Genomic DNA, 27088 nt, shown 5'->3' with positions numbered 1-27088 from the left:
TTATGCTGAGAACTACAAAAACCTTTTCCTGAGTTTAAAGCACTGAATACACAAGCTGGAAACTCTTATATGAAATCATGACATCACAGTTAATTAGGATAGAAGGGAAAAGAAACTTTTCAACTTCTGGCCCACCACCTACATCTTCTGCCCAAGGACATCTGTCTTTAGGTTTTAGATGAAATCACTCATCTGCAGTTCTCAATCACAAAACTAATAAGCTTTCTCAGTGCTCTCTGGATCTATTTGAAGCTATTGCACATCTTGGTCCTTAAATTGCCTTATATTCAGCTTTTCTTTATCTCCTTATGGTCTCTCTCAATTTATACCACTTCCTGGGGACCATGTAGAACCATTTTTCTGTATTCCAATAGCCTGATCTCAGCCTCATCTCCTCCTGTGCCAACTCCAAGAATTCCCCATCTCCCAACTAAGTTACAATCTTATTCTTCATCTTTTGGGTCCTCTTGACATAAATACTTTGTAGATTTCATTCTTCCCTTCCCACCCAAGAACAAAATGCCTCCTGACTTGCCTTTTAATAGTAACTTCACCATTCCCTGCTAACTTTGTCTTTTAAGAAAGATTATATATGGGCAAAGAGACTGGAATTGAGTGGGGCAAAAAGAAAAGAGAATAGGAAAAGTAAGACAGAAAAGGAAAAACTGTGGGACAAAAAATAAATGAACAAAATAGAGAATAAGAGAAGACAAAAAAACAAGACTACAGAAAGCATAAGAAAAGAATTCCATTCTGATGGCTGATATTTTGGATCATGTGATATTAATAGCTTTAGCTTTTTTAAAATATATATATTTTTTATTGATATTTTGCAGAGAGGAAGGGAGAAAGATAGAGAGCTAGAAACGTCAATGAGAGAGAAACATCGACCAGCCGCCTCCTGCACACCCCCCACCAGGGATGTGCCCACAACCAATGTACATGCCCTTGACCGGAATCGAACCCGGGACCCTTCAGTCCGCAGACCGACGCTCTACCACTGAGCCAAACCGGTTTTGGCAGCTTTAGCTTTTTGAGCTAAATTTTATATGTACAATATTATTTCATTTAAGACTCACACAATGCTTTCAGGGTGCCACTATTATTACCCTCATTGTACACTTATGTGAAACTTTATGGCCAATAATTTCAATGAAGTCAGAGTCTTTTTGAAGAAGGCTAGGGAAGGAGTTGGAAGTGGGTGAAACTAGTTCTTTCTGGAAAGAGGTTTTAGGATGAGTGGTTTGCCTAAGGTTACATAGCTTATGTACCATTAGGATTCCAACCCAAATCAGCCTAACACCAAAATTCCTATTCCAAAAGCCCAGGAAGCAAAAAGGGCCAGCAGGTACAAAGTTACCAAACTGAGAGGTGAGAAGAACGATATTTCCTTTGTTGCAGACATCTGTGGTGGACCTCCTGCAAAACTGAGACTTGGAGCAGACTTTTGATCATTTTACCAAAGTCTCATGAGTTCATCACAGAGTGACAACTGAGTATGTTAACTGCTCCAAACATTTCCAATCAGTTTATCAAGCTTCTAATATACTTATGTAAGTTGATATCTCTATGGAAAATACCAAATATAAATAGTCACCTAGGGGAAATCTTTATAGTGATGGAAAGTATTAAAAAGCTAACATAGACTAAGGAAAGATATACAGCTAAAATGAACAGAAAATGGCATATGTACCCGCCCTAGTGGTATTTACCTTTGTGTATGAAAAAGTCTTGAGGGTCTCATAACCCAATAATGGTTCTATACCCACTAGTATTTAAATCTCAGAAATCACTGGTAATAGGGAAAACTCCCTGGGAACTTGAAAAGCACAAATTTTATTAAACCAGTTTCATTAGAAGAATAAGTGGAGCCCAATAATTACAAACCAATAAACAAAAGCAGTGCCTTCTAGAAGGCAAATAAAACCATCAAACAACTAATTATCACCTAAAAGAACATGAAATATTATGTAAGGAGAAAACGGCGCTTCGTAAAGCATAAATGTCAACAAGCCCATTTAAATCAATGGGCTGTTCTAAATATGCAGTGTATTATAGAAGGAAACCAATCTTATCAGACCGGTGGACTGATTTAGCCTGCTGCGATGGCTGTAAGTTGGCTATTTCGCAGACAGGGCCTCATAGTCTGATTTTAAAATTGGGAAACTTGCTTACTGATGGTGAAACAGCTCAGAATGTAGCACAGACAAAACCTTTTAGCTAGTCAGAGATTTATCTATATGCTACCAATTTTCTGAATCTGATAGTCACCAACCATAAAATTTTCTTACTGTTGGTTTTTATTTTTAATGTAAGATTCCCACCCACCCTTGTTTCCACCACCTGTCTTTTCTGCAGATGATAACATCAAGTATTGGCATAAAGTGTTACTCTCTGGGACAGCTGTTTCATTTTATAAAAACACTGGGTTAATATTTATTAATAAGAATGCTAGCTAATAAAAATGACTTATCACCTGAACCCTCATAGGTTATTGTCAGTTCTAGTTGAAAATATTTGTTAAATGAATGCAAATCCAAATTTTGACCACAAACTAGGGCCAAAATCCTGTTAGTTGCCTTAAATACTTTATCATATTTCACATTCACAACAGCTGTCATGTGGTCATTCTTTATCCCAACTTCAGATATGATCATTCTCAGAATATTAGTAATATATGCTTATTACAGAGAATATGGAAAATACAAGAAAACACAAAGAAAAAAATCAGGCACCTTTCATCAGTCACTGTTATTTTATTATTATTATTATTATTATTATTATTGCCTATTAGATCCTACAGGTACACATTTTTCAGTGCCACTTAAAAAATAATTAAATAATTATTTCTTCTGTGACTACAGAATCTTTCATCTTATGGGTCTATTTGTCAGTATAATGTAATTCCTCCATTTTTTGCAACAAAATTATACAAAAGTCATTGAAAACACCTCTAATTATTTTCTTTGAATGGATCCTTAAATGTGTAATTATTTGCCAAGGGCTATAACTTTTAAAATGTTCTTCATTCCTATTGTCAAATTTCTTTCCATAAGCCTTATAACAATTTATAATCCATTAGCAACATACGAGAGTCCATACAGTTGCCAGCATTTAGAATGATCATTTATTAATCTCTTGAATAATTTAAAAGATGAAAGTGTTATCATTTTGCTTCAATTGCACATTTTCTAATTTTATTGGTTACTTCTTATTTTCTAAATTATCCATTGGTTAATATTATAGATTTCTTTTAAATATATTTTATTGATTTTCCACAGAGAGAAAGGGAGAGGGATAGAGAATTAGAAACGTCAATGAGAAACATCGACCAGCTGCCTCCTGCACACCCCCTACTGGGGATGTGCCCGCAACCAAGGTACATGCCCCTGACCGGAATCGAACCTGAGACCTTTCAGTCCGCAGGCCAATGCTCTATCCACTGAGCCAAACCGGTTTCGGTTTTGGCTATAGAGTTTTTATTGCTTTCTTATTTTCTTTATTTATCAGTAATATCTATGTTTTGCTGAGACCGGTTTGGCTCAATGGATAGAGCGTTGGCTTGGGGACTGAAGGGTCCCGGATTCGATTCCGGTCCAGGGCATGTACCTTGGTTGCAGGCATATCCCCAGTAGGGGGTGTGCAAGAGGCAGCTGATCGATGACTCTCTCTCATCGATGTTTCTAACTCTCTATCTCTCCCCCTTCCTCTCTGTACAAAATCAATAATAAAAAAAAGAAATAAAAAAAGAAATATCTATGTTTTCCCAGTTTATCACTAATTTTCTAATTTTGATTTTTTTTTATCAGCAGCTTCTGTTTTTTATTCTATATCTTTCCCTTATTAACTCTTCCACTCATTAAAAATCCCTATAGTACATCCTTGATGCTTCTCTCTGACCTCAAAATCCAAGCAATCACCAAGTCTACAACTCTACTTCTACATATCTCTTGGTTGCATTTTTTTTTTTTCTTTAATGATACCAATGGTGCTCTATTTCAGTCAGGGTAAAATCCAAGTTGTTAATAAAGCTCACCAATCCATACTTCCAGTCCTCTTCCCTCACTCAAATTTTAACTTCATTCAGCCACAGTGAATCACTCCAGTTCCCTAAAGTCTTCATCCTTTAGTCACCTTTAAGCTATTTTGTTCACTCTATGCCTTGTGCCTAAAACATTCTTATTTCTGAATTTTCTTCACTACTTAATTTCTTTCTGGAAAAGACTTCTATTTGAAGTCATGCATTAGATATCTTCCCACAAACATTCAGTGACACCATCCCAACCTGCACAACTCCCACTTCCCCAGGCTGAGAACTCAAAGAGCAAAGGATTCTTCCCTGTAACATTACTATACAGACTGCCTGTTTGTGTGGCTGAATATTCTTCTCCAACCCCCACCCCACACACTGTAAATCTTGACATCATAACCAAGATCATGTTCCCCACAGCTGTATTTCTAATAAATCTTATTACAGCATCTGGTACATAATCAGTTACCTATAATAATAAAAGGGTTATATGCAAATTGACTGAACTGTCGAACAGCGGAACAATTGTCCAGATGATCATGTTATGACATCCATTGGTGCCAGGCCAGCCAAGGTGGATGCAATGCGATTGATGAGGGGCCCAGCCATTGCCTCATGATCATCCCGCTGAGGGAGGCCCAGTGGGTGTGTCCTGGTGGACGCAGGCAGTACCAGGCCAAGAGGGGTGTGTGGGGGAAGGAGGGGGCGGGCGGGAGGGTGGGGGCGGGGCTGCAGTGCAGCAAGGGCCTCGGCAGCAGGGGCTGCAAAGGCCTACCCTTGCACAAATTTCATGCATTGGGCCTCTAGTAGAAGGATATTTGATGGACAAATCAGATTAATTAAATATTTACATAATTTTTCAAAATATTTTATCATTACATGGAAATTCTAATGCATATGGGTTTACTTTGGTAATTGTAGAATGAATCCCTTGCTCATTGATATATGATTCTTTGTAACATATTAAATTCTAATATAGTTTAGAATGTGCTTTATAGTTGTCTGTTCTAATCAAGAAATCTCTTAATTATTCTTTCCTTAATAATACATTTCAATATCTAGCACATACATCCCTGATTAATTTCTTTGTAGAAATTCTATCAGCTCTTTTTACTCACTCATTTCTTTCAGATAAACTCTAAAAGCATTTTGTCTGGTACCAAAATAAATATTCTATTGGAATTTTTTATTAGGATTGCATGAGTCCTCCATGTAATGGTTTGAGAAGTGCTAACATGTGTGATATTTAATCTCTCCATCCAAGAACAGCACTCAAAGAAGCTTTTATTCAAGAAAGTCTGTATGTCTTAAAGTAAATACTTTTATTTTCTTCATCTGAGTACCATATTTTTCTGGTAGAGATTTTTTTCTTGATGTTTTACACTTCTTTGTGTTACTATGAAAGACATAGTAATATAAAATGTTATATTATATCATATGGCATATGTATTTTTATATCTACCTAACTATATCTCTCTATCTAAAATTCACTAAGAACCCTAAATTTTCTTTAAAAAAATATTTTTTATTGATTTTAGAGAGGAAGGGAGAGGGAAAGAGAGAAACATCAATGATGAGAGAGAATCATTGATTGGTTGCCTTCTGCATGCCCCACACTGGGAATCAAGCCTGCAACTCAGGCATGTGTCCTTGACTGGAATTGAATCTGGGACCCTTCAATCCCCAGGCCTATGCTCTATCTACTGAGCCAAACAAGTTAGGCTTAAGTTTTCTTTTTATATGTTGGTACTGTGAGATGAGCACAATCATTTCACAAGTTAGGCTTAACTAAAGTGGGGTCATAATTAAATCCACATCTGTTGGGATTCCAGCCTCCTGCACTTCTTCCTATATGAATTCCTTTCAAGCTTCTACCTAATGACACAAGAGAGTACACTGGGAAGGAGTGAGGAAGAAGGCAGGATTTTAGATGAGCAGTTTTCTGCAAAACCTTTTAACTAATCTTGTGGCTTCTGTGCATTTTCTGGAATACTGCCATAGTTTCCCAGGATGTGTGTATCCCAGTTCTAAAAGTGTGGTTTATATAATAGTTCACTACTTTGCCCCAAAAGGTTCCATATAAAGGAAACTTAATAACTTTTTAGGCCAGAGAAATTGCGTCTAGAAGCACAGAATAAATTATTTAGATGCTTAGAGCTCTCCAGTATACAATTACAATGTGTACTTGACTATTAGTTCTCATGTCTAGAAGTAAGCCAGTTGTCTTTAATGGACAGCTATAAAGTGCACTCTTCCAATTAATGATTGCAATAAAAGGATGATTTATATCTCTAAAAAATTTAGCAACTAACATAAAATGCAAACCTAATGAATGTGGTTGTCATTTGATAAAGCACCCATTTGAGAAAGGATCTTTCCTAAATTTCAAAATCACATAGATTTTTATAATAGTAAGCTAAAAACACTTAAAAACATTTGATAAAGACTTTAGATAAATAAGTGAACTTGAGCAATTGTAGACAGACAGGTACACAGCAATTAATACATGCAGCCCTTATTTCAACATTCTCAGGAAGGGAAAAGAAGTCAACAAATGACATAGAAACAGGATAACATCAACAGATATGCTGTGTGAAACCAACAAAGTTTTCTCTTGAACTTCCTCCTTAAAGAATGCTTCAAGTTAATGGCAAAATTATATGCGACATTATCAGTTAAATCATGTTTGCTTGAGTTAAGTGCTTGGTGAATTATATGATTATATGCAGTTCACTCCACAGTATGAGTTCAGTCATTCAAAACATATCCTCTTTGTTTTGTTTACAAAGTCACCAGAAAAACAGATCTCTCAGGTATTTCCATCAAAATTCCTCTGGTTAATAAAAAACCTCCCAACAAACAAAAGTCTAGGACCACATGGCTTCACTGGAAAATTCTACCAAACATTCAAATAAGAATTAGTATCAACCCTTCTCAAACTCTTTCAAAAAATAGAAGAGGAAGAAACTCTTTCAAACTCATTTTATGAGGCTAGCATTACCAAATACCAAAACCAGATATCAAAACCAGACAAGGACACCCCAAGAAAATAAAATTACAGAGAAATAAACCTGTCCCTGAAGACATAAATGCAAAATTTCTCAACAAAACATTAGCAAACCAAAATTAACAATACACTAAAAGGATCATATACCATGATGAAATGAGATTTATTCTAGATATGCTCAAAATGTTGCAAATCAGTCAATGTGATACACCATATTAACAAAATGAAGGCTAAAAATCATACAACTGTCTCAATAGATGCAGAAAAAGCATTTGATAAAATTCAACACCCACACGTGATAAAAATTCTCAACAAAGTGGATACAGAAGGAGTGTACTTTAACATAATAAAGGATATATATGACAAGCTGATAGCTTACATCATACTATTTCTACTACAATAAAAAATTAGACACTCTCACCATTTTTATTCTCTATAGCATTAGAAGTTCTAAACACAGCAATTAGTCAAGAAAAAGCATCCAAATTGGAAAGAAAGAAGTATAACTGTCACTATTTGTAGAGGACATGATATTATATATAGAAAATCCAAAGATTCCATTAAAAAAAAAAAAAAAAAAACTGTTATGCCTAAACCGGTTTAGCTCCATGGATAGAGCATCGGCCTGCGGACTGAAGGGTGCCGGGTTCGATTCCGGTCAAGGGCATGTGCCTTGGTTGCAGGCATATCCCGGTAGGGGGTGTGCAGGAGGCAATTGATCAATGATTCTCTCTCGTTGATGTTTCCAACTCTCTATCCCTCTCTGTAAAAAAAAAATCAATAAAAAATATTTTTTTTAAAATTAAAAACATTGTTAGAACTAATAAATTCAGTAAAGTTGCAGGATATAAAATCAATACACAAAAATTTGTTATGTGTCTATATACTAATAATGCATTAACAGAAAGAGAAATAAAATAATCTGGTTCATAATTACATCAAAAAGAATAAAATATCTAGGAATAAATGTAAGCAAGGAGGTGAAAACCCTGTATGAAAACTATAAGACATTAATAAAAAATATTGAAAAAGATACAAATAAATGGCCGAAACTGGTTTGGCTCAATGGTAGAGAGTTGGTCTGCGGACTGAAGGGTACCGGGTTCGATTCCGGTCAAGGGGATGTACCTTGGTTGCGTGCACATCTCCCGTAGGGGGTGTGCAAGAGGCAGCTGGTCGATGTTTCTCTCTCATCAACGTTTCTAGGTCTCTATCTCTCTCCCTTCCTCTCTGTAAAAAATCAATAATATACAGTGGTGCCTCACACAACGAACTTAATTCGTTCCAGGAGCAAGTTTGTTATGCGAAAAGTTCGTTATGTGAAACACGTTTTCCCATAACAATACATGTTAAAAAAAATAATTCGTTCTGTAGCATAAAATATGCTAAGATGACATAAAAAAAGATAAATTTTTTGTTATTATTTTTATTTAGATACATCATGATATAAAAAAAATATTGAGTTTAACTTAAAAGGACGACTGCCGTGATACGTGCGTGATTTAATTCGTAATGAAGAACGATTGCCGCGATACGTGCTTAAGTTAAGCGCAGTGACTAACGACTGCCTGCAGTGCCTGCGCGGAAGGATGCAATACATCGGCAGCGATCGTGGAAGCTCGGGCGAAGCAGTCGTGGAAGCTCGGGCAAAGCGGTCGTGGAAGCTCGGGCGACTTCATTGTGTGAAACGAAGTTCGTTGTATGAATCATGAAATGAAGTTCGTTGTGTGCAGCGTTCGCTGTGCGAGGCGTTCTTTATGCGAGGCACCACTGTATATATATATATATATATATATATATATATATATATATATATATATATATATATTTTTTTTTTTAAAGATACAAATAAATTGAAAGATATTTGTGCTCATGAATTGGAAGAATCAATATTGTTAAAATGTCCATACTATCCAAAGCAATCTACAGATTCAATGCAATCTCTGTCTATATTCCAATGACATTCTTCAAAGAAATAAAACCTAAAATCCTAAAATTTATATGATATCACAGCAAACCCCAAGTAGTCAAAATAATTTTGAGAAAGAAGAAGAAAGCTGGAGGAATCACACTCCTTGATTTTAAACTATATTACAAAGCTATAGTTATTAAAACAGTATGATATTGGCATAGAAACAGACACAGATCAGTGGACCAGAAGAGAAAGCCCAGAAATAAACTCATGCATAAATTATCCACTAATTTATGACAAAAGGGTCAAGATATACAATAAGGAAGTATATTCTCTTCAATAAATGGGGTTGGGAAAACTGAACAGTCACATGCAAAAGAATAAAACTGGACCATTTCCTTATACCACTCACAAAAATTAACTCAAAATGGATAAAATATTTGAATGTAAGACCTGAAATCATAAAACTCTAAAAGAAAACATAGGAGGTAAGCTCCTTGACTTAGGCCTTAGTGATGATTTTTTGAATCTGATATTAAAAGGAAAAAAAAAAGTGGGACTACATTAAACTAAAATGTTTCTTCATTTTTGGGGGTGTTTTTAAATTTATTTTTTATGGATTAGGTATTATATATGTGACCTTATCCCCCCATTTTCCTTCCTTCTCTTCCCTGCTCCTGACCTGTATATAAGTCCTTTGGTTGATCACTCCACTTTACCTCCACCCTCCCCTGCCTTCCCTCTGAGGTATGATGATCTGATAGATGCTTCTCTGTCTCTGGACCTGGTTTTGTTCATTATATTCCACAGGTGAGTGAGATAATGTGATATTCATCTTTCTCCAACTGACTTATTTTGCTTAGCATAATGCTCTCCAGGTCCATCCATGCTGCTGCAAATGGTAACAATTCCTTCTTTTTTATAGCACCTATTTCATTGTGTAGATGTACTATAGTTTTCTAATCCACTCATCTGCTGATGGGCATTTAGGCTGTTTCCAAATCTTAGCTATTGTAAATTGTGCTGCTATGAACATATAGGTGCATATATCCTTTCTGATTGGTGTTTCTAGTTTCTTGGGATATATTTCTAGATGTGAAATCACTGGCCAATTTTTTTTTTCATTGCAAAGGAAACTATCAACAAAATAAAGAGGCAACCTACTAAATGAGAGAAGATATTTTCAAATCACATACCTGATATGTGGGTAACCTCCAAAATGTGTAGAGAACTCATAAAAATTAATAGCAAACTATTTGATTTAAAAATGAGCAGGAGATCTGAATAAACATGTTTTCCAAAGACATACAGATGGCCAAACCATATAAAAAGAGGTGATTAATATGCCTAATCATCAAGAAAATGCAAATCAAATCCATAATGAGATATTACCTTATATCTGTTAGAATGGCTATCATCAAGAAGGTAAGAGACAACAGGTACTGGCAAGGATGTGATGAGAAGGAAACCCTTTTGGTTCAATCGGTATGGAAAACAATATGGAAATTCCTCAAAAAATTAAAAATAGATCTACCATAGAATCCAGCAATTCCACTTTTGGGTTTATACCAAAAAGAAATGAAAATAGGATTATGTAAGAAATGTATACACTCCCATATTTATTATAACACTAATAATATCATAATAGCCAAAATATAGAAAAACCTAAATGCCCATGAATGAATTAATAGATAAAAAAAATGTATCAATAGATATAGATATAGATATAGATATAGATATAGATATAGACATAGACATAGACATAGACATAGACATAGACATAGACATAGACATAGACATAGACATAGACATAGACATAGACATAGACATAGACATAGACATAGACATAGACATAGACATAGACATAGACATACATATATAAGTGTCCCCCCAGAATGTATACACTCTTTGAATAATTACTAATTCCAATGGGTTAAGTCTGAAAAGAAACAAAAACAAAAACATCAATTGAGCTATCAGCTGTAAAGTATGTATTATTAAGCCATGAGAAAGGGAGATATTATGTCATTTGTAACAACATGGATGGACGTTGAGCACATTAGCTCTCAGACACAGATGTATTTGAGAAAAGTGGTTGCCAGATGCGAAGGTGGTGGGTGAGAAAAATGGGTGAAGGGTCAAAAGATAAATTTAAAAACATTCCAGTGTTAGAGGAGACAGCCAGGTGAGTAAGCTGCACCTATGGAATGATAGGTGAGGTGAGTATGTCCCTGATTGGCTGTACCACAACCTATACACACTCATTATCTTCCTACAGAGGAGCTAACATTTCCTGAGATTAAAAACCCATTCATGTAATAAAGAACAAGATTGACTTCATAAATCACAAATTAAAAATATATCCCATTATATCATAATCATACCATACATACTGTCATAAATTTTCAAGTGTAACTGGGTAAGAAAATCTTCACTTCCATAACAGTGGTAGTCCATTTATAGATCCAGAAGAATGCCCAGTTATTGCTAGTACATATTTAATGTGAAAGAAACTTGAAAAATCATTAAAGAAACTTAAAAACACAAAAGTCTGATGATCTGACTTCTCATGCAGGTCCTGTTACTCTGGTCTTGGCAAATTGCTTAACATTTATGTATTTTGTTGTCCTCATCTAGAAAACCCATGAGTTATACTGGATGAGCCTATGTTTTTTCCAACTGAAAATTACGTCAATTAGATCTAAGACTTACACAAAGTTAAAACTGTAATAAAATTCCTGGCAGGTTTATCTACATTCTCTCTCTATTCTGACATTTTAAATCAACCAAATGTTTTACTAAAATTTTTACTGATGTCATATCTCAGTTTTCTCCAATACATTAAACACTGGAATAAGCAAATATTAAAAAAAAAAAAAAAAAAAAAAAAAAAAAAAAAAACAACAACAACAACAACAACAAAACAAAACTCCGCTATATTTGCATTATATAAACTGTGGAGGTGAAAGCCAGTTTTAAATCTGATCATAGTTCATGAAAAATAAAAGTATAATCCACAAATGTTAAATTTTATCTCTCTGGTTACTATAGGTTGGAAAGCCAAGTTTTCAAATTCTTCAATAAACCTTCAGGAATTGAGCTCTAAATGGCCCTGAGATGCACATGACATGGTCAGCAAGGGAAGCAATGAAAACTCCAGAACTTAATAGAGCCTGGGGACACTGTGGGGAGCGCCCCTCTGAAGGACACAGAGCTGCTACCGTGTTTCCCCGAAAATAAGACATCCTCTGAAAATAAGACCTAGCGCGTGGAAAGATAAGACATCCCCTGAAAATAAGACCTAGCGCAACTTTGGGAGAAAAAAATTAATATAAGACACTGTCTTATTTTCGGGGAAACAGGGTAGTTGCAAATTTTGAGGAGCCCCTGGATTTGATTTCTGCAGCTTTGTATCACAAATAGAAACGGTGGAGAAAAAACACAAGTCCTGCAAGTCAATTTATCAAGGAAAGCCGGACTAAAATAACCTTTCTGTTCTTATCAAAGGACTTTTAAAACTGGTTTTTCAGGACTAGGATATGAATAGAAATTGAAAATTGCCCCACACACATTAGTCAATCTCAGGTTAGAATTTAGGGTACAGCATAGAGAAGTGAGCCAAACGTGCAGGAATTCCTGTGAAACCACACCTCCCCCACGCCCCCATTTAACCCCACCCTGATTCATTCCTTGGTTCATGAATGCAAAATATGTGATTTTCTTAATGGGGAAAATAGAATGGGTGGGGGATGGTTTTGTCACCTCTCTCACAGCTCAATGACTTGTAATGTTTTTAATAGTAAAAAAAAAAAAAAAAAAAAAAAAAAAAAAAACACACACACACAAACAAAACAAAACAAAAGAAAAAAAAACACAAATATAACACTATCTGTAAAACAAGAGGGTTTATCTTTTCACTAAAAGTATCATCTATCTGTGAAAACAGGGAGAGCCTTGAGAAAAATAAACCAGAGGGTGCTGGCCCCTGGACTGAAAGAATCTACTCTCCCGTGTCTGAGAGGATTCAATAGCTGACAGCTCCTACGCAGAAACTCCAAAAGGTTCTCATTACTGTGATGCCTGCAGATGGGCAAACTTTCCAATGCGATCTACATCACAGCAAGGAATAAGGAGCTGTGGACACGCGCAACAACCCACTGGAAGTTGCCAAAATTTAACTGGGAAAAGACAAAGTGAACACTAAGTTCTCATTTTAATCATTTACTTAGAAAACAAAGAAAGTTATGCAAGAAAAGCAGACCTATTTGTTTGCAAAAATGATTCAACTTACCTCTCTTGACTGAAAACAGGACTTTTTGTCCGAAAGTCTGCCTGGTTCCCGAGGCGGGTCGCTGAAGCGCCCTGCACCTGGAGTGGGCTGAGTGGCGCTCGCACTTCACCTGCCCGCGCTAATGAGCAGTTCAGAGGCTTCTCCCTCGGGGCTGAGTCACTCAGGGAGGAGGTGGGTGGTGTGAAAGAGGGTGTCACCTTGTACAAATACCAACTCAATGAAAACAGGCTCCCTGGTGGACCTACTGTCTTTGGTGAAATCTTCTTATACATTATGGCCTTGTTTGGCCAAAACCAAAAGTGCTGCTGTTACCACTTTTTTAAATTCGTATCAGCAACACACAGGACTATAACACTGGCAAGGTGGCATAGAACTCAACCAATTCTGGATTCTCTTTTAAAAACCAAAACAAAGCACCCAGGGTAGGAGGAATCTCTCTCTGCCCACAGTGGCGGAAGGCTGGGGCACAGATACACCCAAAGGAAGTACGCTGCCCAAGAGATCTCTTAGGAGAGAAAAGTCCTTGGGCACCCTGAGATCAGAAATTAGGAAAGGAATCTGCTACACAAGTTGTACACATGGAATATTTTATAAAACTATCTACACATGGAATATTTGTAAACTATTGTAGGAAAATACATTCTGAGATATAAGGGTCCTGATCCTTTTATTATTTTACCACATACACAGGTGCGAAAAGGATGCTCAACACTGTTTCCACATCTGAGGGCAGCGGCAGACTCCACTGTCAACGCCTGCTCTGGCGAGGACGGAGCAGTGCAGAGGGCTGTGCTAGGAGGGGCTCCTAATGTCTGGGCTCTGAGCCGCACCTTCCGCCATGGCCAGGGAGGCCTAAAGAAGCTTAGCAAGCCTGGAACAATGCTGAGGGAACCCGGGTCATGGGAGTTTCACCTTCATTCCTCTGTCACACCAACAATTAACCAGCCCTCCCGGTTCTCAGACAGCTCCTGGAAACCGCAGGCCAGCTGGGCTACAGTCACAGAAGTGACTATACCAAGAGGTAGAAAAATTCGGACTGGAAGCCGCAGGCAATTGCAATGTGTGGTCACTATGAGCCGGGACATGACTTCCTTAATGTGCCCTTTAGTCTAGGCTAAGGAATTTGAAAATCTAAAATGATTTTTTAAAATTATATCTGTCTATACATATATACATGTGTGTGTGTGTGTGTGTGTGTGTGTATGTGTGTGTGTGTGTGTTCAGCCCTTTCATGGAATTTTATATATGCAAAATATTTCAGAAATACGTTTTAAATTTCTGTGATGCTCATAAATTGGTTAGATTGATGGTGGACATTAATACTACAGATGAGAAAGTTAAAAAGCCCAAGTATGATGTGGCTGAACTAAAAATATAAATTAGAAAGCCCAAATGAAAGGCTAAAGGCAGTTTCCAGAGCAGGTTTACAGGGACAAGCAATAACTTTCATTATAGAATGTTTAAATGTATGTTTTTGTTCTTCATAAAATACAGAACCAGGAAATGTTTTTACCTTGTAATGAAGCAAGTACATGTAAGGCTTTTGAGCTTTTGAGCAATTATTTCTGCATGTAATTGAAGGTTTCTTTTATGGACCAGGAACCCATACCACTAAACCACACCAATGTCTTTTCATTTAGAAACAAACCTTTGATTCAAAAAAGAGCTAATTCTAAACACTTGGGGAAAATTTCAGACCTCCTTATCACTGAGCAGACATTCAGCATAAATAAACAAACAACCCCCCCCCCCAACTGCCCAAAATTAAAAATCTCAGTGTGAAGAGGTCAATCAAGAATGTGCCTGGGTGTGGAGGTGGCAAATAGGTTTGGCCTTGGTTTCTCTCTGGCCCTGAATGGGGAAGTCTTGAGCATACTTAGAATAACTTTACTTCACCACGCCTATTTCACTGTGAGTACCTGGTCTGTTTGCAGGGGTGGGGAACATCCAGCCTGAGGGCTGTGTAAGGCCCATGAAATCATTCGGTCTAGCCCTGCCAAGCATTAGGGGTGAGCTAATTAAATGTTCAACCAAATATAGTGGGCTAATTGATAATTTCGTAAGGCCCACAAATGATCCTATATAATAAAAGCCTAATATGCTAAGGTCTGATCATCCAGTCAGCCAGTCAACCAATCAAAGCGTAATATGATAATGATATGCTAAGGTCACTCAACTGCTCACTGTGATGTGCACTGACCACCAAGGATCCAGTGCTCTGACTGGTAGGTTAGCTTGCTGCTGGGGTCTGGCAGACTGGGACTGAGCAAGACAGGCTGGAAAAACCCTGGAGTCCTCCCATGGTTCCTCCCCAGCTGGCCAACCTTCAATGTCCCTCCCTGGCCCCAGTCGTGCACTAGTGGGGTCCCTCAGGCTGGCCTGCACTCTCTCACAAGCTGGGACCCCTCTGCGGATGTTGGAGAGCTGGTTTTGGCCCAATGATGGAATTACCGATCACTATGACATGCACTGACCACCACAGGGCAGATGCTCAATGCAGGAGTTGCCCCCTGGTCGTCAGTGTGGTTCCACAAGGAGAGTAACACTCAGCCAGAAGCTGGGCTCATGGCTGGCCAGCAAAGCAGTAATGGCAAGAGCCAATCCCACCTCTGCGGCAGTGCTAAGGATGTCTGACTGCTGGCTTAGGCCCACTCCCTGCAGGCCTAAGCCATCAGTAAGACATCTCCAGAGGGCTCCTGGACTGCGAGAGGGTGCAGTCCAGACTGAGCCCCCGCCCCTCAGCCCCCCCTTCCCCCGCCAAGTGCATAAATTTTGTGCACCAGGCTTCTAGTGTTATAAATATCCACATGGCCCTTAGCACAAAAAAATTCCTCACCCCTGGTTTAGAGTATAAGGACGTAGGCTGGGATGAAAATATTTTTCTCAGGTGGCAAAGCCAACTTCTTGGTGCTGGTTACATAAAGGGATATGAGGTTTGTAGACAGCTTTGGACTTACCCAGGAGGGTGCCATGGTTTATTAGCAATGTCTGCCACAGGCCTCATATGGGGGAGTGTTGTTGACCCTACCTCCCAACACAGGACAATACTTTTTCTAAGTGTTGTATCCAAAGAAACCATCAGCCAAGATGAGCACTAGATAATAATAAAAATTATATTACTATATAATAATAAAAATAACAACATGTATGTAGCACTTTTAATGTGCCAGGCATTTTTCTAAACACTTTTTATACATTAATTTAATAGTTTTTATTAAATAACTAGAGCCCCAGTGCACAAAATTCATGCACAGGGGAGGGAGGAGAAGGGGGTGGTGGTGTCCCTCAGCCCAGCCTACACCCTCTCCAATCTGGGACCCCTCGAGGGATGTCCGACTGCCCTCTCACAACCCAGGACTACTGGCTCCCAACTGCTTGCCTCCCTGCCTTCCTGATTGTCCCTAACTGCTTCTGCCTGCCTGCCTGATCACCCCCTAACACTCCCATGCCAGCCTGATTGATGCCTAACTGCTCCCCTGCCAGCCTGTTTGCCCCCAACTTCCCTCCTCTGTCAGCCTGGTCACCCCTAACTGCTTTTCCCTGCAGAGTTGATCACCCCCAACTAACCTCCCTTGCGGACCTAGTGCCTCCCAAGTGCCCTCCCTTGCTTGCCTGATCACCCACAACTGCCCTCCCTTGCAGGCCTGGTGCCTCCCAACTGCCCTCCTCTGTTGGCCATCTTGTGGTGGCCATCTTGTGTCCACATGGGGGCAGGATCTTTGACCACATGGGGGCAGCCATCTTGTGTGTTGGAGTGATGGTCAATCTGCATATTACTATTTTTTTAGATAGAATAGAGGCCTGGTGCATGGGTGGGGGTCAGCTGGTTTGCCCTAAAGGGTGTCCCAGATCAGGCTGGGGATTCCTTTGGGGTGTGGAGCAACCTGGGCAAGGGGCCTGTGGTGGTTTGCAGGTCAGCTACACCCTCCAGAAACCCAAGCAGAGGCCTTGGTATCTGGAATTTATTTACCTTCTACAATTGAAATTTTGTACCCTGCTTGCTCCCTGGCTGCTGCCATTTCTGTTTGGATTTGTTTACCTTCTATAATTGAAACTTTGTAGCCTTAAGTGGAGGCCTAGGCTGGCCAGGGCAGGTGGAAAGCTTGGCTTCTTCCATTGCCAGAGAAACCCAAACCTCCCTCCTGCTCTCTGTGGCTACAGCCATCTTGTTGGGATTAATTTGCATGCTCACTCTGATTGATGGTGGGCATGGCTTGTGGGTGTAGTGGAGGTATGGTCAATTTGCATATTACTCTTTTATTAGATAAGATAGTTTCCTCCTACTATAGTCTGAATGTTTGTGGTCCCTCACACCCTGACAAATTCATCTGTTGAAGTTCTAACCCCTAAAGATGATGGTACTAGGAGCTGAGACCTTTGAGAGGTGGTTAGGTCAAAAGGGTAGAGCCCTCATGGCTGGGGTTAGTGTTTCTATAAAATGCCCTACAGAGCTCTCTGGCCCCCCTCAACCATGTGAGGGCACAGCAAGAAGGCCCCTCGCTATGAAAGAAGAAGAGGACCCTCACTCATGCATGCTGGAATGCTGATATATCCTCTCTAATAAAAGAGTAATGTGGAAATTGACCATCACTCCAGCACACAAGATGGCTGCCCCTATGTGATCAAAGATGGCTGCCCTTGTATGAACACAGATGGCCACCACAAGATAGCCTGCATGGGAGGGCAGTTGGGGCCAACCAGGCCAGAAAGGGGGGAAGGCAGTTAGGAGTGACCAGGCCATCTGGGGAGGGCAGTTAGGGGCAATAAAGCCAGCAGGGAAGCAGTTAGGTATCAGTCAGACTGGCAGGGGCGTGGTTAGGGAGTGATCAGGCTGGCAGGCAGAAGCAGTTATGGGCCAATCAGGCATATAGGCAAACAGTTGGGAGCCAGCAGTTCTGGATTGTGAGAGGGATGTCCAACTGCCTATTTAGACCCAATCACAATGGGATTGAGCCTAAATGGGCAGTTGGATATCTGTTGAGGGGTCCCAGATTGGAGAGGGTGCAAGCTGGTCTGAGGGGCAACCCCCCACCCTGTGCATGAATTTCATGCACCAGGCCTCTTATCTAATAAAGAGGGAATACGCTAATTGACCCTCACACCATCACAAAAGATGGCGGTACCCACAGCCAATAAGGAGGGAATATGCTAATTGGCTGTCATGCCCTTAAAGATGGTGGCACCCAGTCCTCTCAGCCCTGCCAGGGTGGCAGGCACTACAAGGCCAGGCCCACATGCCTGCCTTTGGAGTCCCCCATTCCTCTCAGCCCCCTAGCTGCTTAAGGCATGGGCTGCCTGAGCCTCAGGTAATCAGGGCTGGCTGAGGCTTGCACCACTGGCAGTGGCAGCAGCAGAGCTGTGATGGGGGCGTTGCCTTCTCCTGATCGCCAGGTTGCCTCCTGCTCCTGAGGACTCCCGGACTGTGAGAGGGGGCAGGCCATGGGGACAGGCCAAGCTGAAGGACCTTCCCTTCAGTGCATGAATTTTCATGCACCGGGCCTCTAATATATATATTAGAACAAATCAGCATCTCTAATCTATTATGCTGGGACTTTCAGGAGTTGAAAGATAGAGGGTCCCCAATCTTCTTCCCAGGTGGAGAAAGTAAATGTTATGTGCATGTTAAAACAAGAGACATATCATTATGGTGATAATTACAGAACCAATTTCTCTTTGGCTGGGAGAGGAGAGAGGTCAGTGCTGCAGGAGCTGGTGCATTGCTTGTTCACTTCGATGGTGCCACCATGAGGCAGGTGTGGAGCACAGTAGAGAGCCCCCAGGAGCCTAACACCCATTTTCTGTACACACTCACTGTTCACTAGGGCAAAGCTCTTAGCCCTTATGCCATGTCTTCCTTGGTGCCATAAGACTGATGAGTCAATCTCTTTATCAAATGGACAGATCACAGTGATGATGTCAGGTGTTTTAAACCAGGACTTCGAGCCTGTGCTCCAATAGAGGACATAATGAGGAACCAAGAAGACAGGCCAGAGTTCCTAAGTGAGGCTTTCTGACTCTTCTTCATGCTTCAAATCAGCAACTACTCTTGCCCAAAGAAAACAGCAGAGCTTAGGTATGGCAGATGGTGATGATAACAATAACAGGCAGATGGTGATGATAACAATAACAACACAACAATAGTTTTAGTATGTGCCAATCACTGCTAAGTGCTTTGCATGTATTATTTCATTTGATCCTCACAAAAGCCCTACAATATAGGAACTGCTGTTATATCTATCCATGATAGAGATTTAAAAAAAAAAAAAAAAGAAGGTTACATAACTAGGAAGTAGATGTTAGACATCATTACATCTAAAATCCCATGCTAGACAGGCTGATGTGGAGCCCACATTCTTGGGTAAGGGGCTCCACTGTCTCTCCAAAGAGCCAGAAAAGAGCACAGGCACTTGGACCTGGAGACTGTGGCCAGACTGCAGGGTGAGCTAAATTTGCAGCAGGCCTGAGCCCGACTACTGGGTGACAGAAAAGCACAGTGGCTTCTGGCAGGAAATGTATATATATATGCATGGATGTATGCACCTATGTACTCACAGCACCAAAAATAGTGTACCACAGCCCACATACGTTAAATCACAACGTCAGACCGCAGAATGACCAGAAATCACTTCAGAATTTGGGGCCCTTGAATGATAGTTTAAACCTAACTACTAGTTATTGTGGGTTTTTTTTCCTTTTTAAATAGACTACATTTAGAACAGTTTTAAGTTCACAGCAAAATGGAGAGGAAGGTACAGAGAGTTCCCATATACCCCTGCCCTTATTCATGCACAGCCTCATGTATTATCAACTTCTCCCACCAGAGTGGTACGTTTGTCACAGCTGAAGAACCTACACTGACACCTCATAATCACCCAATGTCCCTCATTTGCATTAGGGTATCACTCTTGGTGCTGTACATTTTGTGGGTTTTGATGAATGTATAATGACAGGTATCTGCCATTCTACTATCATGCAGAAGAGTTTCACAGTCCTAAAAATCCTCTGCGCTCTGCCTACTCATCCCTCTCTACCTCAGAGCCCCTGGCAACTACTGACTGTTTTACTGTCTACACAGTTTTGTCTTTTCCAAAATGTCATATAGTTGGAATCATACAGCATGTAGCCTTTTCAGATTGCTTTTTTTTCACTTAATAATATGCATTTAAGTTTCCTACATGTCTTTCATGGCTTGTAACTCTTTTTTTTTTTTTAAGCACTGAATAATACTTCATTGTGTTGATATATCACAGTTCTTTCATTCACTTAATGAAGCCAACTTGGCTGCTTCCAAGTCTTGGCAATGTTTATAAAGTTTATCTAATTATCCAAATGCAGTTTTGTGTTGTTTTTTTTCTAATCCTCACACATGCTCCTGGTTTGGGGATGGAACCCACAATCTGGGTATGTGTCAGGAATCAAACCTGCAACCCTTTGGTGTATGGGACAACACTAACCACCGAACCATAGTGGCCAGGGCATATGAAGATTTTAAAAAATATTATTTATACAGTATTTTGAATTTGTAATTTATTTATATTTTTTCAGTAATTAAAAATATAAAAAGGAATACAATAAAAAGCCTTTATCTCCCTCCAAATAAAAAGCAGTTATTAGGCCAAAGCCAGTTTGGCTCAGTGGTAGAGCATCGGTCTGCGGACTGAAAGATCCCAGGTTCGATTCCGATCAAGGGCATGTACATTGGTTGCCGGCACATCCCCACTAGGGAGTGTGCAAGAGGCAGCTGGTCGATGTTTCTCTCTCATCAACGTTTCTAGCTCTCTATCTCTCTCCCTTCCTCTCTGTAAAAAATCGATAAAATATATTTAAAAAAAATAAAAATAAATAAATAAATAAGAGGCCCTGATCTTTTTTTTTTTTTTTAAATCAGTTATTACAATAGTTTCATCTGGGTCCTTTCAGATATATATATATATATATATATATATATATATATATATATATATAGAGAGAGAGAGAGAGAGAGAGAGAGAGAGAGAGAGATCTATGCAAAAGTAAGATATGAATATTTCCTCCGTTTTTTTATACTATTGTTTGCATATTACACTGTTCTGAATCTTGCTTTTTTCCCCCCTTTATCATTATATCCTGAAGACCTTTCTACATTGTAGTTTTCACAGCTGCTTGGCATTCCACAGTTTGAATTATTCCACAATCTATTGTATTTCATCAATATTAGTGGACATTTCCATCATTCCAAGTTTTTGCTAACAAACAAAGCTGAAGTGAATAACACTATACATAAATCTTTGGCACATGTTTGTATATGACTGAAGGATTAATTTTTAGAGATGTAATTGCTGGATCTAAGGATTAGTACATTTTAACTTTGTTAAATAAGCATTACCAGATTGTCCTCTGTAATGGATTTGCCAACTTATCCCTCTTATTCTCTTTAGCTTCTTTCATTATTTGTTCATTTAAGATATTAGGCACCCAATATGCTTCTATTACTGTTTCAATTCCAAGGGATAGAAAAATTAGTAAGACCTAGTGCTTGCTCTCCAAGAATTCACCATGTTTGGGGAGACAGACATTGAATTAAATAGCTATAATACACCAGAATAAAGTCATGCAGAGCAATTTTCAGTGCTGGGTATGGCATAGCAGAGACACTGAAGAAGTCTACCTGGACCTGGGAGGTGATGTTGACTGATTTTTAAGGCTGAATGGGCAGTAAATAGATGGTCAAGAGAAAAAAGAGTCACTCATCCATCTGCCTTCCCAGATCTTCTTCTTAATGTCTTCTAAATGTCTGTTCTTCTTACGGATATAGTTCATAGTCTGGCAATCTGAGCAATCATTAATCTCTCCAATTAGTGAGAGAAGTAGGAGCAGAGCTATAATTGGGTAAACAGGACTCACAGCCAAACTCTCCTTAATAGTGCCAACACTGAGAAACCATGCTTGAAAGTTTTTCCATTCATTCCTACCCACCAAATCCAGGATTTATGCAGCCCAGCGATACCCAGGGGGCTTACAATTTCCTAGCCTCATGGTCTTCAGTAGAAAAACATGAGCTACACGACAAATATACTGCAATCCTCCTGGCCACTGAAATAAACAATTTCACAAAGATTGAAAGAATTATTCTTTCTTCTGTTGAAAAACTTAGAATCACAAATCTAATTTTATAATTAAAATCTTACTTTTATATCTAGATTGTTATTTTGTAATTTCATGATTATCATTTCTGATTTTTTCAATTTGCAGTCAATTCATCCACTTTGCATTAGTCTCTTCATCCATAAATATTTCTTAGTATTATACTATAAGCCCCTTGAAATTAGAGACCAGGCCTTCAAATTTATCTTTATTCTAAATATGTAGAACAGTTTTGACTTATAATAGCACTCAGTAATTGTTCACTGAATAAAGGAGTGAAGATCATAAACAGTAAGTATGAATACACAAAGGGTATCCACCATTTTCCAAAAATTTGGATTATCTGTTTTACTGGTATAAATCTGATTTTAAAGACTATAAAATTAGCTCTTCAACTCACTTCTAACACTGTTCTTTTAAAACAAATAGAAGATTTCTCTAGATTATATAGAGATTGCTCAAATAATAATTACCAGAGCTGAATTTATTGCCCAAGGTTGGAACCTCCTCCCTCACTCTCTTCACATCCACTTCTAATTAAATGGTCACTAGCCTATCACTGTCGAGTCTATCTTACAATTCAGTCTAGCGCTCACCTATCCATTGACTCTCACCACCCCTGCTCTGTTTCCAACCTAATCATCTCGAGGGAATGCTACTTTAATCACCTGCTTATTGGGCTCTTCCCTGTTTAAATCTTTCCTTTACTTTGTCAGCCTCTTTCAGGCTATAAAGATCAGAGATAAGCTCCAGAAAACTCAGCTGATAGGAACCCACTAACAGTGATCTTTCAACAGGGAAGACCCACGACACCAAAATGATAATACCTAGAAATCTGCAGTTAATTACAGCAATGTAGCAAGCACATTAAAGATAAGCATCACAGCTCAGGCTGTCTCATAATAACGGGTCAGAGGAGACACTGGCAAGCTCCAGTTATCTTCTCCCTGGAAGCATCTTTATAGAACCCATTTGTTCAGATCAAGAACCACTGAATTCATATAAAAAAAAAAAAAAAAGATGCACAATAAAAAGAAGGAAGGAAGGAAGGAAGGAAGGAAGGAAGGAAGGAAGGAAGGAAGGAAGGAAGGAGGGAGGGAGGGAGGGAGGGAGGGAGGGAGGGAGGGAGGGAGGGAGGGAGGGAGGGAGGGAGGGAGGGAGAGAAAGAACCAAAAGGAAATTTTGGAGAAAGTCTATAGTATTCCATACCTTACAATTGATAGAAAAATTCTGAATCATGCACTTATGCACCTAACCCCCAAATCAAGCAAATTAAAGTTTTTCATTTCATGGGGAAAAATAAGAACATTGACTCGTGAAGAAAATTCCCAAAGGGATCTCCGTTGGAATTCCTTACACCATGCTAGTCACATAGGCACATTCCTACTATGTGACCAGGCCTCTGTCCCTAAACAATGCTGACAAACCATCCTGAAACTCTGGGGATGCATGGTTACTATTCCTCAGTGTTCTCTATAATTTTGTGTATTTTTACAATTTAAAAAGCTAAACATTTTGTTAAGAATCGAAAGTTCAAAATGCATGCAAGCCAAAACCGGTTTGGCTCAATGGATAGAGTGTAGGCCTGTGGACTGAAAGGTCCCGGGTTCGATTCTGGTCAAGGGCATGTACCTTGGTTGCGGGCACATCCCCAGTAGGAGGTGTGCAAGAGACTTCTCTCTCATTGATGTTTCTAGCTCTCTATCCCTCTCTCTCTTCCTCTCTGTAAAAAAAAAATCAATAAAATATATTTCAAAATGCATGCAATTATTTGATTTAATGAATTAAAAAAATCTATGCTCTTAAAAATAATTGAAATTTTTAGGATTCTATCTAAAATTTTATATAAAATTTGATAAGGCAATTGATTAGTGATCATAATACCATAGTTCCTTGATTCTAAAAACTTCTCTCTCTCTCTCCAACCCTAGCTACTCCCCTTTCCACTCCCTCTAAAAATCAATGGAATAATAATGCTCAGGTAAGGTTTAACAAAAAATAAAAATGTAAACGTCTTTAGGGCAGGAGCCCAAGTGTCTATACTGGGCCTGATCTAGCCAGTTCTCAGTGATAATTTATTTTCTCTCTTAAAAAAAAACAAACAAACAAAAAAAACAGTTTTTAATTTTCCATTTATTTGTTTGTTTTATTGATTTTATTTTTTTTATATATTTTATTGATTTTTTACAGAGAGGAAGGGAGAGGGATAGAGTTAGAAACGTCGATGAGAGAGAAACATCTTGCACACCCCCCACTGGGGATGTGCCCGCAACCAAGGAACATGCCCTTGACTGGAATCGAACCCGGGACCTTTCAGTCTGCAGATCGATGCTCTACCACTGAGCCAAACCAGTTTCGGCATTTGTTTGTTTTATTGATTTTAGAGGTAAAGGAAGGGAAAGGGAAAGAACCATTGATGTGAGAGATAAAAATCAACTGGTTGCCTCTCTTACCCACCTCAACCAGGGATGGAACCCGCAACCTGGGCATGTGCCCTGACCAGGAATCAAACCAATGAATGACCTTTCAGTGCACTGGAGACTCTCAGCCATCTCAGCAACAATGGCCAGGCTCAGTGATTGTTTCTTAACGGAACATACTCACATTACCATGTGGCACATGGGAACACGGACTATAAGACACCTGACAAGAAAATGAAATCATCTTCTCTTGCCTCTACCTTCTCAGTATCTCAGCCTTTTCTAGACTCCTTCATGCCTCTGACTCTTTTGGTATTTACCTCTTACACGTTATGATTGACTGAATCTCTCCCAAATTGTGTCTCTCCACATATAATGTCTGACGAGCCCCCACTGACCATGACATCAGCCTCTCCCACTCACTCCCTACACCCATTCCTCCCACCCACTTGCTCCCCTCTCACATTCCTCCTCACATTCATCTCAAAATGGTCTTCCATTTCTTTCACTTTGTATAAGCAAAGTAGAAATCCTGCAGAAGAGAGCAGAGATTCTAGAGCAAGTTTAATTTCCAAACATTATTTAAACTAATGAATTAGCCTTTACTGAAACAAAATTCATAACATTAAATGATGTCCCTAAAAACAGTGATTCTTAAATTCTTTGGAGTTGATGTGCATTATTACCACTCTGATTTCACAACAATTCCCCTTGCCAACACTCGAGTCCTCTCCTTAAAAAAAAATTATATATGTTTATACATTTAGATGTCTACCACAAAAACAAATCTTGACTTTACCAGTTCTACCACTAATGCCTAAAGAAGAATAACAAAGTGAGGAAATTTTCAACTAACAAACCAGTCAAATCCTTAAGGCATACTAAAAAGTAATCTAAAGACGCAACTAAATTCATTTTTATACATAAAAGGCACTATTAACCTATAATACCAAAGTCAATGCTGTTTAAAATATTACAGTTACTTTTAAAAAATGCATCTTATAGAACATCTCCTCCCAATTAGAGAAACCATCAAGATCCTTGTTCACAAACCCTACATTAGCAAATAAAATATGACAGTCCTTGGCTCTGAGCACATAAAGAGACAAATATTGATATGGTAGCATCAAACAGAATAAAAATGTCATAAAATAAAAATATATAATGCTTTATTAACTTAACTGATACAACTCAGAATCAACCCACCTCTTTGTTCTTTTTCCTGGTGGCCACAGGTTAGCAATCCTTTTCTTAAAGGGCCAGATAGTGAATATTTTATTTTAGGCTTTGTGAGCAATGTCCAAAAACTCAACTCTGCTGTTGTAGCATAAAGCAGCCATAGACAATATGGTAAAGAATGGGCATGGGAAGAATGGTCTGGAGTGGCTGGAGCTGGCAGTACTGGGCCAGTCTCTAGTCTGTGTAACTAACCCTATGGGGGGAAAAAATGCCTCTTATTTTTCCTCCTTTCCCTGTGGAAAGGGAATGCTAAAAAGGTCATAAAATTGAAACCTCACTTTCAAAACAAAAATACTGAGGTTCTGAATGGTCAGGTGACTTGCCAAAGACCCAACAAGTTCAACTCTTTGGAAATGAGAACAGAGCCCATTCAAAACGATGGAACACTTCTTGACCACGTACCATGCCCGGTAAGCTCAGAAGCATTTCATCTTAACAACTTTCTAAAGTAACACTGCCATCTTCATTTCACAGATGAAGAAACTGAGATTCAGAGAGGTTAAGCAACAAGCTTAGAGTTTCACAGCAGGCACATGGGAGGGAAAGAGTCAGGGTTTTTAACCCTCTGCTACTGGCTGCTACCCCTCCTGCTGCCACTGTTGCAACATGTCTGCCATTCCACTCTCCACTGCTGCTACACCATGACCCCCTTGAGGAAAAGCCTGCTCATTTTAGTCTGTGTATTTTCTGTCCTTGGAAGCCAACATTAGACTTCCCACTGCTGCATCTGATCTAAGGTGTCATGGTTAGGAATTTCTCCCCCCAGAAATACTCGCATAACCTGACTTGTCAATCCAGTCTAACTATAATTCTGCAACACAGAAACAGGGAGTGCACCTTGACTTCACACACCCATGGCCAACCCCACGCAGAAAGGCTGAGAAGGGAAGTGTTTGATGTTTGCTTATGCAACACAATCCCAGAAGACCCACCTAAGGGTTCCTCCTAATCGGTTAGTTGCTTAGAGCAACTTTGGGGCTCACTCCAGTGTCTAAGTCATCAGGCATCCGGGGAAGGCCCCAGACAAACTGGACTGTAATTCCCCTTGTCTCACAGCTAAAATGTG

The 27088-nt window shown here is 39.2% G+C and overlaps 1 protein-coding gene across 25 annotated transcripts in view; it reads right to left on the bottom strand.

The window, feature by feature from the left end:
- Nucleotides 1-13391, bottom strand: part of SCEL (sciellin) — a 106976-nt gene extending 93585 nt beyond the window's left edge. For 24 of the 25 annotated variants that reach the window (XM_036455824.2, XM_036455835.2, XM_036455818.2 and 21 more), the window contains exon 1: nucleotides 13241-13391. The gene's annotated coding sequence lies outside the window, so the exon portion shown is untranslated. The remainder of the gene's footprint in view (nucleotides 1-13240) is intronic. The other variant, XM_036455820.2, reaches the window with a different exon arrangement.
- Between the last annotated feature and the right edge of the window lie 13697 nt (nucleotides 13392-27088).

The sequence above is a fragment of the Pipistrellus kuhlii genome, unplaced genomic scaffold (assembly GCF_014108245.1).
Source record: "Pipistrellus kuhlii isolate mPipKuh1 unplaced genomic scaffold, mPipKuh1.p scaffold_m20_p_3, whole genome shotgun sequence".
NCBI classification, from domain to species: domain Eukaryota; kingdom Metazoa; phylum Chordata; class Mammalia; order Chiroptera; family Vespertilionidae; genus Pipistrellus; species Pipistrellus kuhlii.
Note: the sequence above shows the minus strand (reverse complement) of the source record. Positions and strands in the feature narration are given on the sequence as shown.